At 46.9% G+C, this 19,809-nt stretch overlaps 2 long non-coding RNA genes across 6 annotated transcripts in view; one reads left to right on the top strand and one right to left on the bottom strand.

The window, feature by feature from the left end:
* The window catches only part of LOC123619309 (uncharacterized), a 578,093-nt gene that overhangs the window by 140,552 nt on the left and 417,732 nt on the right, over nt 1-19,809 (top strand). For all 5 annotated transcript variants that reach the window (XR_012503694.1, XR_012503693.1, XR_012503691.1 and 2 more), the window contains 2 exons: nt 16,530-16,604; nt 18,219-18,355. This is a non-coding gene — a long non-coding RNA (uncharacterized LOC123619309). The remainder of the gene's footprint in view (nt 1-16,529; nt 16,605-18,218; nt 18,356-19,809) is intronic.
* LOC123619310 (uncharacterized) lies at nt 4,576-9,203 on the bottom strand. The gene is made up of 4 exons (XR_006727866.2): nt 8,792-9,203; nt 7,264-7,360; nt 6,982-7,172; nt 4,576-5,041 (listed from the first exon to the last, which is right to left on the bottom strand). It is a non-coding gene; the product is annotated as an uncharacterized LOC123619310 (long non-coding RNA).

Below are 19,809 nucleotides of genomic sequence, written 5' to 3'. Positions count from 1 at the left end.
GTTGAACCAAAGGAGCCAGATACTAAAGTGTAATACTGGGGGATTCTATTTATACAAAGTGCAAAAGAGGGTGGAGCTACATAGGACGGTGCCTGCCCCTTTGGGAGCAGGAGACAGAAAGAAATTGGAAAGGGGCGCTATGGGAATTCTGGGGACGTCTTTTTTTTTTTTTTTTTTTTCCTTTTTAATCTGGATGCTGGGTACTCTTATATGCTTTTCTCTACGTTATTTTATACCTGAATCAAAAGTTGTGTGTGCATGTGTTGAGGGGGAAACTTACATTAAATGCACATGTTTAGAGAATCAGAGAAAACCGTCTTAAAAATTAAAAAAAAAATCCAAATGAGACAGGTTTCATCTCCTTCCCAAATCCTGCAGTGGATGGTTTATGAGCAGCTTTATTTAAACGATTCTTCAAGAATTCCTCCAGCTGTTTCTAAAGCAGAACAGTAACTCTACAAGGCAATGACCTGATTGAGGAGAACACGTTGTCGGCCTCTACACACTCGCTTACACCCCCCTCCCAACAGAGATGTCACCGGGCCTGAATTTCCTGCCTTTGTGTTCCCCAAGCAGCCCTACGGAGGGGAGCACGCTGCAAACTGACATGTGACATGAACCAAGAGGCCGGGCTGAGACTTCTGAAAACAAATGGCCCTTTTCATCTTCGGGAGGGGAAAAAAAAAATCCCCTACGTGTGCAAGGCTCAAGCTCCCCCCTTTTCACCCATTGAAAGGAAAGGCGTGGCCTTGCACTTCTTCCCTGAATCTGGGTCACCCACACCGGCTGCATCTCAGTCCAGGGGGCCCTAGGTTATCTTACCATCCTTCAGGCATTGCAGGACGCGAGGAACCAACACAGCTCCGGGGATGCCAAAAACAAAGGCTATAGGCCGACTCTGTTTTCTTGAACACTCCCCTTTCAGGGAACCCCAAGGAAGTTTCTGGAAACAAGCAGGCCGCAAGATGTGTCTGAGGGACCCCCAGTCTTCTCCCCAGAGGCCTCCCTGGGCATCAGCATTTGGGAAAAGCCGTGTGGACGCTCGCTGCAGCCTTCCCAGCTGGTCAGCATTTATAAAGTGGGGCACATCTGCTCTCGCCTGTTAGCATGGAGAAGGGGGGTTGGTCGGGCCGGAGGAGAAACCCCAAACACTCGGATTGAGCCCACTCAGTGCCAGGAGAAAATTACTTCTACGTCGGAGTCGGGGAGAAGTGCTTCATCAAAATGCCCCTTCACCACCCCCTCCTCCTCCCACCTCCCTCCCCTTCCCCACTTTCTTTTTAACTCTCCAGGTTCTAGCCAGTCCTGAGATTTATGATGTGTTTCGCCTTTCGAACACCCTAAGATCATATTTGGGTGATAAAGAGCTGAGAGGCCTGCAGATAGTGGGTTGGCTAGAAAAGAGGGGTGTGATGGATAATGAATGCAGAACATGTCGCGGGTATAGAGGACCCCATGCGTGTGGCGACACATAGGAGCCACTGAGAGACACATTGCAACAGACTCAGCGACCTCCCCCACTCCCAGCCTCCCATCTCATGCACAGAGAGGCATCACATGCTTGCAACATGTGCCTAAGACCCACAGGCATGTGGAAGCATGTTCAAACGCAACATATAAAACTGGAGACAGACGCAGACCCACGTCCACCATCAGACCAGGATGGGGGTATGCAGCCCCACCCCAGGACGCATGCACCTCCCTGTGAAATTTTAAATGAATGGGTTCTTCTTGCTCATTTTCCTGTCCCTACAAATATCTTTCAAATCGCAGCCTGGGGGCCCACCCAAAACACACTCCATCCTGCTTTCTTCATAAGACCTCCAGGCCCATAACAAAGCAGAAACCCTCAGAAACAGAATCTCACCGGTCCTGGCCCAAGACCTTTTGGAGCCGTCACAGTTTGTACCTTCACAGCTGCCGCAGTAAGCTTTCCGAGGGGTACTTGGCATCCTAGGAGACAGTGCAGGCAAAGACAGACGACTCAAGGACTCATGGATAAGGCCCTCGACAGCTAGGAATTACATGGGGTTTCTTGGAGAGACAAAATAAAAACTGGCCTCCAGCCTTCCACCCTTTTCCCCAAGATCTAATTACAGATGTCTTGACATTCCTCCTGCGCAGAATTTCCTTAAAACATTTGCCAAGAAGAAAAACTGTGTTTTAGGTATAATCCCACTGGAGAATCACTCTTGCTTTGTCGTTAGATGACACAGTGTTTAATTACACCGAGCGGGGTGTACACGCACTTGGAAAACTCGATTATTGACCCACATAATACGTCCCATGCTGACAATGGCCTTTTGGCAAAATGTGCGTCTCTGATCTCACATTAATTACTACACAAATATGCTTATTGTGGGTCCCGAGTTTATGCGACGGCGTCCTCTTGACACATGTTCACAATAAAAACACATTCTTCCCCCCTTCCCCTGACCCTAAGGGAAAAAAAAAGATGAACATTTTTTAAGATGCTGTTTTAATGGCATGGAAACTGTCTGCTGAGCGTTCACTCTGCTTTTGTTCTTTTTCTTTTCTCCTTTTATTAAAAAGCCTTTTAAGCCCAGCATTCCTGGCTTGTAATTCCTTTCTTTGCTTTCGCTTTTATGCTGAGGGAGAGACAGATTAGATTAGATTAAAGACCAAGAGACACCTCATGAAATGCATTCCGTCTCGAGGCAATTTCGTCGATAGTTTGTATGTGCGTATGTGCATGGGTGCACATATGTGTGCACGCGTGTGTGTGTGTGTGTTCTTGTGGCTAACTGATGGTCTTTTTACAAATACAGGGTTCTGGCTTCTAGGAATGCATTTATTCCTTTAGCTTTTTCCCCTTCAGAAGTCTGCAGCCTTTGATTGTGGCCTGACTTTTTGGGGTCTGTGGCATTTTGTTGAGGGGGGTTAGTAAATCATCTTATTAACTGCTCCCTTTAACGTCTGACAATATCTCAAAGCTTTTTCCAAAAGCCGGGGGCAGTTTCCTCACGAGCTGCAGATGAAAGAGTTTGTTTCAAAGATCCTCTCTCCTCCGCCACCCCATCGGGCCCCCAGGTTTGTCCGATGATGTCACAGCGGTAACCAAGGCAACGCACTGTGACATCACAACTGAAAGGCTACTGACCTTGGCCTGGAATTCAAAGGAAAAGCTGCCCATAAACTTCCAAAGCAGGCAGGAGATAAATATCCTTAGTCATAAAAGAACAAACGAAGTTTGAGGTTGGGGGTAGGGGGGGCCGGAAAAAAAAAAAAAGCAGAACTTTTTTTTTTATTTTTAGAAATACTGTAAAATGCTCTGCCAAGTTTTTCAGGAAGTGCCAGTGGCCATTTTGATGATGTGAACTAGACTTCAAAACAGAGGAAAAATGAATGTGCTGAAGAAGGGTCATTTACAATATTAGAAATAATCAGACGCGCTTTCCCCCCAAACCCTAATCCGTACAATGAATCAGAGCAGAGTGAAACAGTAAGCAGACATCCGTTTCTGGGTGCCAGGGGGAGTTCGCTGGCATCAGAAAGAGAGAAAGCCAGGGAGGGGATTTATCAAAAAGGGAAAACGCTCAAAGCAACGGGGCCTCCTGGACTGGGTCCTGGAACAGAAAAATGAGTGAAACCTGAATTAGATCTGGAGTTCAGTGAATGATAATGTCCCCATGTTGGTTTCTTCATTTCGAGGAACATCCCATGGTAAGGCAAGATAGTAACATTAGGGGAAACCATCCCCCTGAGTCAACGGGGACTCTGGTACCATCTTTGCAACTTGCCTGTCAATCTACAATTATTGCAAAAAAATTTTTTAAAAAGTACTTTTTGAAAAAGGAGAAAGTGGGGTGTTGCACTTTGACGTGTGTCTTGGAGGGTCTTCCACTTTTCAGTTTGGAAATTCTGCTCATCCTTAGAGGGTCTGCAGCCCACGTTCCTGGGTACTGAATTTCTGTGGTGGTGGGGAACACGTGGCATGCAGGTAGTTGGCTAGACTCACAGGAAAGAGATGAAGGCTGGAGTTGTCTCTGAACAACTTTTAAAAAGGAAAGACAGTCCCCTGGGCCATCCTAAGTTGTTATTGTCTTCAGAGCCTTCCATGAGTCACCTGGTCTCATTTCACAAGTGTACTTTTCTCCAGACATCCTGAGGGTGGGCCGACCGCACAGCATGAGGGGCTCATCTCCAGAGGCCAGGAGGGGTTGGGAGAACAGTGCTAAGCTGGGGGAGGAGAGCTCCTGTCCCTGCTCTCACGTGAACTTGCATGTGGTATTGGGAAACCAGTTCCCTCTCTAGCCCCACTCTCCTTGCCTACTAAAAGGGGACGTAGGGCCACAGATCACATGTGTTTAGACTACAGGTCAGGTGTTGGCTTGGATTGATTGGTGGAGACTGGCTGGAGGAGCCCTGTGTTGAGCCTGAGATCAGTGAGAAAGAGTATTGTGATCCATTAGTAATGTTTGCCGGGGACATGGGAGAGGACAGTGGAGGTATGTTTGCCAGTCCGGGCCCTTGCACACTTGGGCCTAGACTCTCTGGACATCTTCTCCATCAGCATCTGTTTTGCTCTTACTTTATTTTTTAACATCCCACTTTATTGATGTATAATTTACACAAAATAAAAGGCACCCACTTCAAGTGTACAGTTCAGTGTGTTTTGATAAGTGCACACATCCACGTAACCACCACCACAGTCGAGATACAGAACATTCTTCTTCACCTCCGAAGTTCCCTCCTGCCCCTTCCAAGTCAGCTGCCCTCCTCCACCCACAGGCTCTGGCCCTGGGTGACTGTTGATCTGCTTTCTGTCACTGTAGATAAACTTGATCATTTCTAGAGTTTTATATTAATTACATCACCCACTGTGGACTCCTTTTTTTTTTTTTTTGGTCTGGTTTCTTTTGCTCAGGTCGTGTTTTGCAGATCCATTTGTGTTGTTGCATGGATCAGTGGTTCGTTTGGTTGGCTCCTTTTTGCAGGTGGGTAGGATTCCATTACCTGGGTGTCCGACAGTATATCCATTCACCTGTCGATGGGCATTTGAGTCGTTGGCAGTTTTGGCCTGTTGTGAATAACACGCTGAAATGAACATTTGCGTGTAAGTCTTTTTGTGGACGTATAATTCTTTTCCTTAGGTGGGTATCTAAGTGTTGAATTGCTGAGATGTATGGCAAGTGTATGTTTAACTTTTTAACCTAATGTAAACAATATAAGATAAAACTAAACCTAAGAGCTGAAACTGTAGAAGACAGAAGAGAGCACACTAGGAAATCTTTGTGATGTTGGACTAGGCAAAGATTTCTTAGTTAGGACGTAAAAAGCATAAACCATAAAATAAAAGTCAGTGATAAATTGGACTTTATTAAGATGTGAAACTTCTGCTCTTTGAAAGACCCTGTTGAGAAAATGAAAAGGCAAACCATAGTCTGGGGGAAGATATCTGTAAATCTTAATCTGACAAAGGATATGTATCCAGAATATTAAAAGAAGTCCTATGACTCACTAGTAAGAAGACAAATGACCCAATTTAAAAATGGGCAAAAACAAAGGAGGTATGTGAACAGTTGAAAAGCACATAAAAAAGTACTCAACACCATCAGCCATCAGGAAAATAAAAATGAAAATAATAACAAGATATTACACACTGAACACTGGCTAAAATGAAAAAGAGTCACCATGCCAAGTGTTGACAAAGATGTGGAGCAACCGGAATGCCCAGTGGGAATGCAGAATGGTAAGCCGCTTCGGGAGAGTGACAAATTCTTCCAACAGTTTCTTTTGTAAAAGAGTGGGGGGAAAAATTCTCCAGTGGCTCCCCACAGCCCTGAAATAAAATTCAGACTGTTCTCTGACCTGCAGAGCCTTCTGTGACCTGGCACCTGGCATCCTCCAACCTTGCCTTGAATTCCTTTCCCCTGAGTTCACTCCCCTTCTGCCACATCAACCTTAATTCTGACCTTGAAGCACAGCAGGGTCCTCACTGCTCCCTCTGCCTGCATGCTCTTTCCTTGGCCCTTTATGCTACAATCTCTGTGATCAAGTCTCCCCTCAAGTGTCCTCTCCTTAGGAGGACCTTTACTGCACATTGAAAGTGGTCCCCCACCATTTCCTATCCTTTTACCTTGTTTTAATTACCTTTGAAAATCTCACATGTAGTTGTTCACTATTTACCTCCCCTCTCCCCACTCTTCCGACTAGAAGGCAAGTTTCAAGGTGGCAGGGATCTTGTTTCTCTAGTCAGCACTGTGCCCTGTAGCACAGTTCCTAACACACAGTAGGAACTTCATAAACACCGAGTCCCTAAGTGTCTCCCACAGGGACGAAGACAGTGCAGCTAGTTCACGGCAGCACGGGGATGTGAATCCAGCTCTCTCTGGCTCTAAAGACTTGTGTCCGCCTCTTCTCAAAGCTTACAGTCAAGATGGGGCTAAATTCCCGGAGGGCAGGGCTCTGTTTCCAGCCTCAGGAGCTAGACTCTCAGGGAGAATTCCAGGCATGAGAAAGGCCCAGTTAAGCTCCCAGAATGGGAGTAGCCTGAGGGGAAGCCCAGGGAATGTGGCTGTGGGGCCCGAAGGAGCCCAGCTCGGACTTAAGGCATCTTCCCCACCTCCTTGGAAGTCAGCGAGAGGAACAGGGCGAGTTTGAAGCCCTCACTTATCTTCCCTATGAAGACAGGTTCTCAGGAGGATTCAGGACTGGGATGGGGTGGAAGGCATAGGGGATGCTGCATCTGGGCTGAACTGCCGTTGTCAGGACTTGAGTACAACCTAGGGGCTCACCTAACTCAGCTCCCTATTATTGCACAGGTGGGGAAACTGAGGCCTGGGGGTGGAGCTTGCGAGAGAGACGTGCAAGCCAGGTTTGGGCTTCAGGGTTAGTCAGGACAGGGTTTCACTGGAGTTTTTTTTATATATATAATGCTTATTTTTTATTGAAGTGTGGTCCATTTACAATGTTAGTTTTAGGAGTACAGCAAAGCAATTCAGTTACACATATACATACCTATAAAGATTTCACTGGATTTTGGTGCCGTTTTTTTACCTTTGTCCAAGGGTGAAGGCAGAAGAGTGGGCGCTGTGTGGATGGTTGAGAGCTTGGGGGTCAGCCAGACCCAGTTTCAGACTTGACTTTGCCACTTACTAGCTGTGACCTTGGGTGAACTTCTCCTCCTCTGAGCCTGACTTTTTCCTCATCTGTGAAGTATATATGGCTTGGCTTAGCCTCTAGCAGTTAGAAAGTGCTTAGTAAATGGGGCAGTGATGATGACCATGATTGTGATCGTACCTTCGAGAACTGTAGTGAGGCCAGCAGAGGGGTCGGGATTGGAAAAGGACCAAAACGATGGAGGATGTCAGTGATCTCTTGGTCGCCGGGAGTCTCCCTGGAAATCCAAATTCAACATTCAAAGCAGAGACCCCACCTCCACCCCGACCTGGAGGCCCCCACCCACCTGAGCATCCTTCCAGTTCCTCCTTGGGTCCCATATAATCTAATTTTTGGATGGAGGGAGGACCACCATCAAGACACCATTGAAGGCTAAAGAACTGGGTGTATTCAGAATCAGGAGTTCTGTTTTTTCCATCTCATAACTGAGGCTCCGGGCAAGCCACTGAACTTCCCAGTTGATCGACTCTGTTGCCGTGGACAGGCTCATGCCTCTCCCATGGGATGGTGGAGATGATGAAATGACGAGGGGTGCGTAGAAAAGCACCCAGCGTGGAGCCAACACTCAGGAGGTCGTGGAGCAGAGGAAGCACGTGGGCTGCCCCAGCCTTTGCTTTCACTTTGCCCAAGCAGTCAGAGTTTCTGAAGCTGCCCACTTGGCTCCAGAAGAGAGAGATTCCTAGACTTTTTAAGCGCTCTGGACAAGCCTGAACCTGCCGGTGCCATTTTGAATTCGAGAGGCCCTTGACTTAAGGGTGTGAGTTCAGGGAAAATGCTTTCGTGCAGCTTGTAACCCTATCTAGGCCAAAGCAGATTTCCTCCCCAGCCCAGGGAGGGGAACAGGAATCCTCTAAAGACCTCACCCACCCTTTATCTCATCGGCTTGTCACAACAGTTTAGGAGATAGGCCAGGGAGATACGAAGGTCCCCAAGATGCTGGGGAGAGATCAGCTGCTGACTTCAAAGAGATGCCATCTGACTGGAGGGATGGAGGATGAGTGAGGTCCCCTGGCCAGCAGGTCTTGGGCCTTCATTCAAGTGAGCAGTCAATCAGAGATGGGTAAGGAGGTTTTTTTTTAACTTTGTGCACATCCCCCCTGAGATACTAAGTGAAACAAGGAAAGTGCAGCTCATTAAAGATAAGTTCCAACTAGGTACTGTTGGTCCTGTGAAGTAGGGTTAATGATACCCATTTGACAGATGAGGAAATGGAGGCTTACCACATAAAATATCTTGCCCAAGGGCCTCCCAGCTATTAAGATAAGAAAGCAGGGATTGGCTCCTTCTATTCACCTGTGACACTTCCTCCTTCTATTTCTAGTTTCACTGCCTGGTATTTAGCACCTGCTACATGGTGATACTCAGGGGGCGGGGCTCCAAAGACCTCTCTGACCTGTTTACATCACCTTGCCCTTGTCCTCTGGATTCCAGCCACCTTGCCTTCTTTTCCTTCTCTGAAAAGGCTGTGTTCTCTCCTCACTGCCTTTGCTGAAAAGACCCCTTCCCTCCCAACTCCTGCGTATCTTTCAGATTTGCACATGCAAGGAAGTCTTCCTGGACCCCAGGAAAATTTCAGATTCCTAGTCCCATGCCCATTACATGCTCTGGACTCCCCCATCGTGAAACTTACCACCTCTCGGAAACATACCTGTGGGATTCTGTGATTAAGGTCTGTGGACCACGCCAGAACTTTAAGCCCCGTGTAAGTGGAGAACTCATCTGTCTTGTCCGTGGCTAGATCCAAATATGAGTGGAAGGGTGGAGAAGTAACCAAGATGACCCCAGCCAACGGGAAAGGATGAAGGACCACACAGGTGAGCAGGAAGACAGAAGACCCCAGAGAAGTTGGTCGCCTCCAAGATGGCCTAGCCAGAGCCCTTTTCGTGACTCCTGACCCAGCTGCTCGGATTCCAGGCAAAGGTGAAGGGCCAGGCGTTCTCTGTGGCTCCCAGTATGAAGCCAATATGTATTCTGAATGCCATGTGTTTATGTTTTCCCCTTTGAAGACCGCCTGGGAAAGGCTAGCTGTCATGGAAGTAACAAACACTTTGCTTTCTCTTCTCTTGCCAAAAGCAATCTTTAATCACCCCACCAAGTAATGGGCTCAGAATAGCATAATGGAAACAAAGTACTTAAAATACTTTCTTGGGTGGATAAACACAGCAGAGGGAAAAAAAAAAAACCAAAAAAAAAAAAAAAAACAAAATACCCTGACAGGCCCAGCCCTATCCTTCTCACTGTATACACAGCTAGGGGATGTGGAAGGAAGAGAAAACAAACAGGTAATTGTAATTAATCAGAACATGTGTATTTTAAATTGTAGCCGGGTGGGTCCTCCAACCTGAGGATGCTGTCTTAGTATTTGCTGGATTTCCCCCTCTTCCCCCCCGTTTTTTAAAGAACCCTATCACCAAATGACAAAAAGGAGGTCGGATACAACCAGCCAGTGGGGAGGAGTTCTCCAAGAGGGCAGCGGCTTTCTCAAATCTCTTTAGAAGTGGGGACCATGGGGAAGGAGGTGGGTGGTGTCAGGCGGAGGTCTCTGGGAATCTGAATGTTTGACTTGTGTTCAGAGGAGGAGACTTTGTGCTGATGCCCACTTGGGCTAAAGCCAAAACTGGAACGAAAGTGGCAAAACTCTGGGTTATGGAATCCAGGATGCAGACTCCCAGAGGAATTCCGAGTTTGGTAGTAGAGAGAAACATACTCATGCTGTGAAGATAGACTCTTGAAATGGCCGTCTCCTTCAGGCAGCCTTCTTGGATTTCCGCAGCTGGTTGGAATCCATCTCTCTCTACCGTGAGATGAACGAGGCAAGAACTAGGAGGCGTCTAAAACTTAAAAACTGCATGATCTTGGCCAAGTTACTTCTGCTCTCTGAACGTTAGTTTTCCTATCTGTAATGTGGGGACAGAACTACCTCCTTTGTGAGTATCCTTTGAATTAAATACTAGTCTGTGGTCAGTTCCTCACTCAGAGCACTTAACCAGGTCTGCCCGGACATCAGATTTCCCCAAGTATGTCTCAGGGTCTCTTTGAAGTGGGAGGGAGCAGGGGAGGGAGATGTGGGCACAAAACTAGCATGTTTTTCCTGGGCTCTTGTGTTGTGGCCCCTGTGTTTGACCCTGTTTTACACCTTGTCTCCTGTGTTTCTTACAATAACAGCATTTTCAAGAAGGTACAGTTATCTCTACTTTTCAGGTGGGGCAGCTGAGGTTCAGAGTGCTTGAGTAACTTGGCCAAGGTCACACAGTAACTGACTGAGCGCTGCAGGAGACATCCTCATTCCCCACCTTCCTCATCCCCTAGGGTCTGATAACATGCCTGGCACATAATAGGTGCTCAGTATACACGTGTAGCAACAAGCGATGTGCCTCTCACTTCCTGAATGCCCAGCCACTGACTGATCATATATGAATAATTGCAAACATCCTTGACATTTTTTCCCCTATATGTTAAACTTGATGATCAGATATAGACTAGTTAATCATGGAGAGAACTAATATTTTTCAGCATGCAGAAAAAAAATCGCTCTGTGTTAGGTCAATAGATAGAGCCTGTATATAAGAGGAAACACAGAAGAAAGATGTTGGATGTGGGGGTTAAGGTCATCTTTGCTACTGAAAGGCAGTTAAAAAAATTATTGTTTTATTTTTAAGTTGAAGCATAGTCAGTTTACAATGTTGTGTTAATTTCTGGTGTACAGCACAATGTTTCAGTCATCCATATGTATATATATATATGTTCCTTTTCATATTCTTTTTCATTATATGTTACTGCAAGATATTGAATATAGTTCCCTGTGCTATACAGAAGAAACTTGTTTATTTATTTTATATATAGTAGTTAGTACCTGCAAATCTTGAGCTCCCAATTTATCCCTTCCCATCCCCTTTACCCCCTGGTAACCATAAGTTTGTTTTTTATGTCTGTGAGTCTGTTTCTGTTTTATAAATAAGTTCATTTGTGTCATTTTTTTAAAGGTTCCACATATGAGTGATATCATATGGTATTTGTCTTTCTGGCTTACTTCACTTAGAATGACGATCTGCAGGTCCATCCATGTTGCTGCAGATGGCATTGTTTTATTCTTTTTTATGGCTGGGTAGTATTCCATTGTATATATATGCACCACAACTTCTTTATCCAGTCATCTGTTGATGGACATGTAGGTTGCTTCCATGTCTTGGCTATTGTATATAGTGCTGCTATGAACACTGGGGTGCATGTATCTTTTCAGATTAGAGCTTCCTCTGGATATATGCCCAGGAGTGGGACTGCTGGATCATAGAGTAAGTCTGTTTTTAGTTTTTCAAGGAACCTCCATACTGTTTTCCATAATGGCTGCACCAAATGACATTCCCACCAACAGTGTAGGAGGGTTTCCTGAGGGCAGCTTTTTAACACAGACCATGATGTAGAAGAGCTGATCAAGTTGGAAGCCCAGGAATAATGCTGGTCAGCCCAGCTGACCGTGGTAGACCGGGGACTAAGGGCACCAGGTGTCATTGAAAGTTTGATGATGGAGAGTCTGATGTCCCTGGATGTGTGGGCACCTGGGTCTTTATATCTGCAGTTAGGGCAGCCCTGGTGACATGCTGACACCTTCTCTCCCATTCCACTCCCTCCTCTAGGCCCTCCCTGCCTGGTGGCAAGGCAGAAAGATTCTGGGCTTTGAAACCAAAGAACTGGGTTGGACTTTCCCAGCCCTGACCCCTGTCTTAGGATAAATTAATCTTCTAAACTCCAATTTTTCTCAGTTATAAAAATAGCACTAGGCTATTTGAGACCGTGGAAGTCCGTGGTTTAGCACAGAGCCAGCGCTGACCAAGGACCCAGTTCAGATGACTGTTGTTAGTGTCAGCATCTCACTTGTTCATAGACGTGTTCATTGAACAAGTTTCGGTTGAGAGCTGCGGTCTTCCAGGTGTGGACGCACCACAAGGAACAAGGCAAAGTGCCTCTGCCGCTGGGAGGGGAGATGGACAGTAAACAAATGAGTATTGTAGCTGCAGGTGAGAAAAACCAGGACACCTAAAGCAGGCAAAGGGCCGGACAGTGATGGGAGGAAGGAAGTTCAGGAGGTGGCGTCGGGGCAGAGACCGAAGAAGTCAGGGAATCGAGCTTGTGAAATCCGGGGGAACAGTGTTCCAGGCAGAAGGAACAGAAGTGTAAAGGCTTTGAGACCAGAACATGGTTGTTATGTTTGCGGACAACCAAGGGGGCCACCACGGCTGGAAGTAAAGTGAGCTGGGAGGCTTCCATCACCATTGAAAAGGATGTGGTTTAGAAGGTGGCAGGGGATGAAACTAGAGAGTTGGGAGTGGGGAGGAGCCCAAATGCTTTGGCTTTGCATCTGAATAAAAGGGGAAGCTGTTTCACAAAGGAGTGACCTATCTCCCTTTCTACTCTCCCTCCGCACCCCTTCCTCCATTTTTTTATTATGAAAAACTTCAAGCATATAGAAAAGTGGAGAAGTTATAGAGAGAGCCTCCACATGCCCACCGAGTGGATTCCACACCACGTTCCGCTTCATCACCCATCTACTCAATTTATTCCTCCCTCTCTCCAACTTATCACTGCATCTTACTGTTCTGTTGCATTTCAGAAGTAAGCTTGCAGATGTGAGATTATCCCATCCCCACCCCTTGGCATGCATATCACTGACCAGAGTTCAATATTTGTTTTTAGAGGGGAAATTTACATACAGTCACATTCACAAATCTTAAGTGTATCATTCTTCGAATTTTGACAATTTCTGACATACTTGTGCAGCCCACACCCCTATCAAGATAGAGACCGTTATCACTGCACCCCTCCCTCCTTCCCTGCCCCCTGGGACTTCTGTTCTGATTTTTCTCACCATATGTTCGTTTTGCCTGATCCAGAACTTTATATAAATGGAATTGTGCAGGGTATAGTTTTGTGTGAGGCTTTTTCTTTCACTCGGCGTAGTATGTTTGAGACCCATGCTGTAACTTGGACCAGTACATTTTTTTTTTTAATTGTGGGGTAGTATTTCTTTGCAGGGATATACCACAGTGTATCCTTTCTCCTGTTGATGGATAACCAGGGCAGTTTCTAGCTTTTAGCTGCCTTACATTTAAAAGACCCCTCCCTCCGGCTGTGGGGTGGAAAACATTCTTGGGCAAAAAGGCAGAAGCAGTAGCCAAACTAGGAGGCTACTGCAATTGTTCGAGGAAGAGAGAATTACGTGGCGGTGGCCCTGTTTGGACCACCACGTTAAGCTTTTTATACACATTATCTCAGTTAACAAACATCTTCAGAGCTGAGAAACCTCCCTTCCCTTAGAGATAACCCTGTCCTTAGGGAAAGGCACGATGGTCAGGCTTTTCTTTCACATTCAGTCACGTTGGTCACTTCAGTCAAAGGTTTTCCAAATCGTCTCAGTTACAAATTTGCAAAGAGGAACCTGGTAAATGGACCCTATCAGTTAAGGCCCCCCGGGAAGGGGGCTGAGTTACAGAAGCTCCTCAAAGCTTATGTCAAATGGGAAATGCCAAGAGAGAGATTAAAAGCTCTAAGTAGCTTTCCATCAAGAGGATTGGGCTTGGGGTGGGGTTAGATGGAAAGTTCTAATAATAAAAAAACAGCTCATGGTTTCGAATACTTATTACAAGCCAGACACTGGGTCCAGCTCTTTCCACACATTTTCTTAGTTCGGAGGCATGAATTAGGAACGTTCCCATTGTACAGAGGACAGCAAGGATTTGAACCCATTGCGTCTGATTTCAGAGCCTGCGCTCACCACTGTGGCTCTCCCTGTTTCCTTTCCATTGGAAACAGTGGGCGGAACACATACAGTGGAGCAAACTGATTTTCTTTTCCTTCCCAATAAAATGGACCCCACTTTGGTCAATATGGTTTTCTGAAATCACCGTTGAAAATGGTGACATGAGCTCCAAGTGGGGCTCAGGTGCAGGGTGACCATCTCGTCCTAGTTCGCCTAGGAGTCTCCCCATTTTAGCACTGGAAGTCCCAGACAAACTGGGATGGTCCGTCACCTTACTCATGAAGGGCAGTCCATGTCCGTGTAGAACGTTTCCATTTGGGGTCTGGATTGAGTGGTGAGCTCTTAATTGATAACAGGATGGTGAGTTTACCCACCATGGTTACCCCTTTATCTCTGCCCTGCTCAGCCTTAGGACGGCCTGTTTGGGGAAGATCCATGGGAGGAACGATCTTAGCAACTTGTATTGTTGATTAGGTGGTATTTGAGGACATGCTGGCAAAGAAGTGTGCCCTTTGCTGGCGGGCAGGGGACCATTTGGTGGTTCTTCAAGATTAGCCCTAAGCTTTAGGTTCCTGAAAATATTTTTTCTCTTGTCTGCACAGAACAACATCTCTCTGTCACAGCTTTGCTTTTCTGACTCCACTGCCAAGGGCTGCATTAAGATCACATCCTTTTTAATTTAGGGCAGGACATTGGCGTGCTAAATGGAGAATCTCACCCCTTTAATTCTTCTCCCCTACTGAGTAGATCATCAAAGAGAGCTATTAGATGTACCTGCTTCTAATGAAGACTCTAAATAGTATAACCGCACCCAGGCGGCCTGATTTCAGAACCTGCTAGCTTAAGCACTACGCACAAAAATGTTAACAGGTGACACTTGGAGACACAGTTGGTCCAGGAGCACAATTTAAAAGGAAAAAAAAAAGATTTCAACGTGCCCTTCTGTTAGATGAACAAAAGGTAGGGGAAATAGTTTAGACTAACTCTCCTTAGGGTGAAACTTTTTAAGTGCACAGCCTTTGTCTTTCTTGTCTAAGACGGTCTTCCTTTCTAACCCGATTTCTTGAATAGTTCTTGGAGCTGTCGACTTGTCTGCATTCTCTACCCAATGTCTTGGCTCAGGCCACCTCCCTCTCTTCTCTAGATTTCCACAGGAGCCTTCTGACAGCTGTTTCCACTCTCCCCTCCCCCCATCCATTCTTTACCCCGCAGCCGGAGCGAGCCTCTGAAATGCAGCTCTGATCATCACTGTTCTGCTCTCAGCCCTTCAGGGGCCCCCACATGCTCACAGAGTGCTACCCACATCCTTCCAGATCTGGCCCGCATCTCCCTCTCCAAGCTCATCTCCTGCCACTGGCTTGGAAAATATTTTAAAGAGTTCCTCAGCTGTCTCTTCCTTGCATCTAATTGATCCAAGCTCCTCTGACTCAGTTTCAGATTTTCCACTCTTGAATGCCCCATCCATCCAAGGATGTGAGGTTTTAGTGTGTTCGTTACACCTCCAAGCCCGGCTGTCCCTTGTGTCTCTGAGGCTGGTGCCCTCGTGTTGCCCTGGAGAGCAGGAAGGAGAGCCACACCTGAAGGCAGGTGGGTAAGTTATCCAGCAGAGAGCTCCCTGATGGTGCTGAGCTTCCACTGTTGGGGCTCTGCTGATATCAGTGGAAATTCCAGGAACAAGCTCATGACTGAAAATCATCGTAGACTGGCTTCCAAGTTAGGTTCTTAAGACCCAAGGAAGTGCCCAGACATATCCCTGAAATTGGTCCTCCTCTCACTTGTTGGCCATAGATTTCATCATCCCTTTGCCCACCACTGGCCAAAGTCAGTTCAACCAGAGACCACGTAGGACACCAAATCACAGCCTTTCTCTGCCTAACCAGTCTTGGCCTGCGTGGGGCCGCTGGAAGCTTTACCGTGGACTTTTCTGGTCCATGCAGACTCAGGTCCTGTCCAACTCACGTGGAAGGAAGAACAAGGTGGAAAACCCACAAAGATGGTAACACAAACAAACTGCCTTGGAGAGAAAAAGGCAAAAAAAAAAAAAAAGGAACAAAACCAACAGCGACCTCAGACTACCCTGTCACTGAGCAGAAACTCAATTTATTAGGTTTCTGCTTGGAGATGTAGCAGTTTTTGACAAATGTGCTATGCATCCTGTCATTAGGGCTGAAAGAGATGTCTCGATATGATTGGGAAAATTACAGTGTTAATATCCTCTTTCCTCCTTCAAGCCTTTTGCATGTTTTCCACCACACGAGTCTCTGGTTGCTCATAGTTAAATTTAAATGAATTCCACAGATCTTTACTTCCTCCTCTGTTTTATGTGAGTGGGTTATTTGGGCTGGACTCGTGTATGTCTGTGTGTGTGTGTTTAATCTTTGCAAGGAGGAAAAAAAGGCAAAGTGGCAAATAACTGAGGAAGAAACAGGACAGAGGAAAACAAGAGAATCTCATCCAGAAGCCAGGAACTGGGATATTTATGGGCATTGAGAACTGAGATTTCTCAAAGGACCAGTATTATTAGCTGTGTTATTAGCACCTTCTTTGTGATAAATGTCCTATTCTATTTATTACATTTTTTCTAATCTTTATAAATCTGTGAGTTGATACTAGTTTTCTACCCACTTTACAGATGAGGAAACTGATGGTCAACAAGATGCCCGTTTGCCCGGGTTCTGGAAAGTGATGGAGGCAGCTTCAGACTCAGGTGTGTACAACCCAGATCTGGGCGTTCAACTGTGCAGCTATGCCACTGTGAACCAGCAGGACACAGGCCGTGGGCTTCTACAATTTTTACGCCTCAAGGTCTGGCCTCCCTCCCAGCCCCTGTTTTTTCCTTTGGAAACTGCTCCTCCTCTGCTCTGTGTCCAGACAATTTGGGCGAAACTGACCCTCATCCCCGAGGCCCAGGACGGTGGGCGCATGACCAAGGCCTGACCAATCTGAGCATTCTGACTCCTGGCTAAAGTGATTGGCCCATGGGTGGCCATGTGACTGACCTAAACCAGTGAGATTCATTCCTGGGACTCAAAAGGATGGCTGAGAAATTGGGATACCTTCCTGGCTGGGGTGGTTCAGTTGGGAGGGCGTCCGCTTGGAGCTTCTGAGGGTCTTCTTTGCCACCTTGAGGCGTGAGTGTGTGGAAGGAAGTCATCTAAGTGAGATGTGAAGCTGGAGACCCGGAGGGAGAGGGAGGGAGGTTCTCAAAGGCTCCGGCCCTGCCTGAGGCTGGAATTCACTCCTGGCCTTTTGAGCTACAGAAGTCCTTGCATTCCCACAGTTCTGACAAAGATCTCAGAGAGGAGCTGCACACCATTGAGAATGAGCACGCAGTGAGGCAAGGTGGGGCATAGGTGACTGATATTCTGATTTATGATAAGAAATATGTATCTGGTCTTCCTCCCGGTTTGCCTAAAACCTTTGGAATTTCTGCAGTGATGTGAGCAATACAGGTGTCTTTTGTTATGTGAATAAGGTGACTTTCAGAAGCACCTAAGGATGGGGGCTGATTGCCTGGAGGACCAACCTAGTGATTAGAGGGTTGGAACTTTCTGTCCCACCCACCAACTTCCAGGGCAGTGGGGAGGGGCTAGAGAGTGAAGTGAGATGCCAATGATTTAATGAATTATGCCTGTGTGGTGAAGCCTCCATAAAAACCTAAAGAGAAGAAGGTTCCAAGAGCTTTTGGCGCGGCAAACCCATGGAGATTTGGGAAGGAGGGTGCCTCCTGAGAGCGCGAAAGCCTCAGGCCTCCCCTCACATGCCTTGCCCTGCGCATCTCTCCCGTCTGGTTATTCCTGAGTTACATGCTTTTAGGATAAACTGATAATCTAGTGAGTAAAGGGTTTTCCTGAGTTCTGTGAGCTGCTCTAGCAAATTAAGCGAACCCATAGAGGGGGAGGTGGGAACCTCTGATTTATAGCCAATTGGTCAAAAGTACAGGTGACAACCTGGATTTGAGATTAGGATTCTGAGCTGGAGGGGGTTGTTGGAACCCCCAGTTTGTAGCCGGTCCATCAGAAGCCCAAGTAACAACCTGAAGCAGGGGGAGGGGCGGGGAGTCTTGTGGGATTGAGCCCTCAACCTGTGGAATTTGACCCTGTCTCTGCGTAGAATTGAGTTAAATCGTAGGACACCCAGCTGGTGTCAGAGAATTGCTTGGTGGTGTGGGGAAACCTGCCTCCCAATGAATTGGAATTAGGATCTGGACACGTTTAGTATGATATTGCCAATATATTTGCCCCCCCCCCCACCTTTTTGAGCTGTAAAACTTGCAGTTTCATAGCGTTTGATCTAATTAATATTCCCTTTTTTTTTTCAGTTATGGAAATTGAGGCTCAGAGCTGTTACGCAATGTGGAGGGTGAAAGAATCAAGCCACTCAGATCCTTCCAGGCACTAGAGGAAGGAATGAACTGGGATTCAGAAGATTCCAGTCTCTCCGCCACTGCCTTGCTGGGTGAGTTTGGCTGCGTGCCTTCCTGTAGCACTTAGAGTTCTCTGCAAGCACCCAAAGTGACTTTCATTAACTTAAGCAAAGAAGGAATTTACTGGAAGGATATGGGGGGGGTACAAAGTCTCTGAAAACACAGGAGCTAGGGGCGCCGGGTAGCAGGAATTAATAGACTCAGCTGAAGACCATCAAGGGGCTGCGAACTTCAGAAGCAGTTTCAGGTGTGAATTCCTGGGGGGAGCGTCTGATTGGCTGAGCTTGGGCCCTAGGCTCCGCCCTCCGGTAGTGACGTCATGCCGGACCGCTCCGCTATGATTATATTCCAGTAAAAGAAGGCTCATCTCCCCAAAGCAACATGGAGAAGTTGTTACCCTGAGGAGGGTAGGTAAAAATCATACAGCTCCTCTGTTCTTGCTCTTGGTGCAGTTTGCTTTTGCTCTACAACCCGGGTGATTGGGTCCTAGGCATCTGTGCGAGCCCTTTCAGGGTCTATACTCGGAAATTTGGATTTAACCAGGTCTGAAAGAAGCTAGGAAAAACCCATTTCCAAAACTAGGAGTTTGCATCCTTCTGTGGAAAAAGCAAAAGGATGTAACACGGTTTCCCCCAGTGCACCGTGTTGCTACCTGGTGGGCAGAAAGAGGAGAGGGAGACGCGGGCCGATTTACAGGCTGTGTTTTAAGCGGTTGTCACCCAACCCCTCTGAGCTTCATTTTCCTCATTTACCAAATGTGGATAGCCATCCAAGAGGGTTGGGAAGATGGTTTAAAAAAAAAAATAAGTGGAAGAGAGAGAGAAACATATTTTCCAAGTATTGAGTGTTTAGTGTGCGTCTGGCGCTGTGCTGAGGGCGGGACCCACCGCCTCTCAAAGGACAACATCTCCCAGCACAGGTTGGCAAGGTACCCAGTGCACAGCAGGGGCTCGGTAGATGCATCTTTCCTTCCGTTTGTCTTGGGGCAGTGGCGGGACTCCCCGAACAATTGTCTCCCCTTCCTGCTATGTCTCCCATTCTACCAGCCCAGCTGCCCTGATGGCATTCTGAAGCCTACAGATGCTTAGGGCAGAAAGTAGCAAGCACATCAATGTCCCTCTCTCTCTGTCTTCCTGCAGCCAGGCTGGGGCCCTGGGGAAGAGACCAAGTATGAGTTTAAGCGTAGAGAGGGAAATTCAAACTTTCGGTGTGCGGAAGTTTCTGGAATTGCTCATAATATATTGGGAGGGTAGACATCACCCCCTCCCCTTTTCCTTTTAAAAAGCGCCGAGATAACTGGGCTACAGTTGACGTGTTTGAAACCGGCCACCTGTGGGCCGCCCAGCTGACAGAGGCCACAGCTGGAGCAAGAACAGTGGCTGGGTTTCTTCCAGCTGCAAACAAAGAGGTCAACACCTTGAAGGGGAAAGGGAAAAAAAAAAAAAAAAAAAAAATCCAGGCATCAGCTGGTGGAAATGGTCCCAGA

The sequence above is a fragment of the Camelus bactrianus genome, chromosome 32, assembly GCF_048773025.1.
Source record: "Camelus bactrianus isolate YW-2024 breed Bactrian camel chromosome 32, ASM4877302v1, whole genome shotgun sequence".
NCBI lineage: Eukaryota > Metazoa > Chordata > Mammalia > Artiodactyla > Camelidae > Camelus > Camelus bactrianus.
The sequence above is the reverse complement of the archived record's forward strand: the minus strand, read 5'-3'. Positions and strand labels throughout refer to the sequence as shown.